The sequence below is a fragment of the Triticum aestivum genome, chromosome 5A (assembly GCF_018294505.1).
Source record: "Triticum aestivum cultivar Chinese Spring chromosome 5A, IWGSC CS RefSeq v2.1, whole genome shotgun sequence".
Classification (NCBI taxonomy): domain Eukaryota; kingdom Viridiplantae; phylum Streptophyta; class Magnoliopsida; order Poales; family Poaceae; genus Triticum; species Triticum aestivum.
Window position 1 is genome coordinate 152,929,511 of NC_057806.1, and position 1,811 is coordinate 152,931,321.

A 1,811-nucleotide genomic window follows, 5' to 3' on the forward strand; every position below is an offset into this window, starting at 1 on the left:
TATCCGTGTTGCCCTGTTCGGACGGTTGCTCTAAGGCCCGCTCATCGTCTACCGGCTCGTCCTGCTCTATGGCTGGGTTTTTGTCGAGGTGGGGCTTGGGTCGGCGTTTACACCTACGCTTTGATTGCTTTTCGGGGGGTCGATCTCCCGTCCCATCCCCTTTTTCCTCGTTGTCGCTTCCTTTAGGGGTATCCACCATGTACACATCATGAGATGAGGTGGCTGTCCAATGCCCTATGGGCGTTGGTTCGTCGGTATCTCCTGCATCGTCATCCATGATGTCAATGTCTCTGGAGTCGAAGTTGATCATGTCGTTTAAATTGTCGACAGTGGCTACCAAGTGGGTGGTGGGTGGGCTTTGAATTTCTTCATCGTCCGTATCCCATCCTCGCTGACCGTAGTCCGGCTAGGGCTCTCCTGATAAAGAGAGATACTTAAGAGAATTCAGGATGTCGTCAAAAGGCGAATGCTGAAAGATGTCTGCGGCGGTGAACTCCATTATTGGCGCCCAATCGGATTCGATTGGCAGGGGCGCGGGGGGTTCGGAGTCCGGGGAGGAGTCCGGATCCTCGGAGTCACGGGTCGTGGAGAGTGAGGGGCTAGCGTTCGGCTCGATCGCTTTCAGGATCGCAGCCCCCGAGGTGACGTCCAACCGTTCATCCTCGATTGGTGCAATAGGCTCCGAGTTAGGGGTCGGAACCAATGCGTGTGCGGCCTCCAGGATACTGTCCGGAGGCAGAGCTAGATCATGCCCCTTGAGATAGTGCGGCGCGCTTGGCCGTGGCTCGAACCCGTCGAAGATCAAGTCTCCGCGGATGTCAGCCGTGTACTTTAAGCTTCCAAACCTGACATGATGTCCAGGGGCGTAGCTTTCGATCTGCTCTAGGTGGCCGAGCGAATTGGCCCGCAGAGCGAAGCCGCCGAAGACGAAGATCTGTCCGGGGAGAAAAGTCTCACCCTGGACCATATCGTTGTTGATGATCAAAGGAGCCATTGGGCCTAAAGGCGACGACACAAAGGAACTCTCAATGAAAGCACCAATGTCGGTGTCAAAACCGGCGGATCTCGGGTAGGGGGTCCCGAACTGTGCGTCTAGGCCGGATGGTAATAGGAGGCAGGGAACATGATGTTTTTTACCCAGGTTCAGGCCCTCTCAATGGAGGTAAAACCCTACTCCTGCTTGATTAATATTGATGATATGGGTAGTACAAGAGTAGATCTACCACGAGATCAAGGAGGCTAAACCCTAGAAGCTAGCCTATGGTATGATTGTTGTATATGGAGTTGATTGCCTACGGACTACAACCCTCCGGTTTACATAGACACCGGATAGGGTTAGGGTTACACAGAGTCGGTTACAATGGTAGGAGATCTTGAATATCCGCATCACCAAGCTTGCCTTCCACGCCAAGGAAAGTCCCATCCGGACACGGGACGAAGTCTTCAATCTTGTATCTTCATAGTCCAGGAGTCCGGCTGAAGGTATAGTCCGGCTACCCGAACACCCCCTAATCTAGGACTCCCGCAAGGCCCTTCTCCTTCCAGGAAGTGAGCCGCGTGGGGAATCTGGATCGAAACTCGGGGGCCGCCACCCAGTTGGTGTCGTGCGGCTCGGTGACGTAGAACCACCCCGATTGCCACCCCTTTATGGTCAGCAGGAAGGAGCCCTCGAGCCATGCAACGTTGGGCATCTTGCCCACCATGGCTCCGCCACATTCCGCTTGTTGGCCGCCCACCACCTTTGGCTTGATATTGAAGGTCTTCAGCCACAGGCCGAAGTGGGGCCGGATGCGGAGGAAAGCCTCGCACAC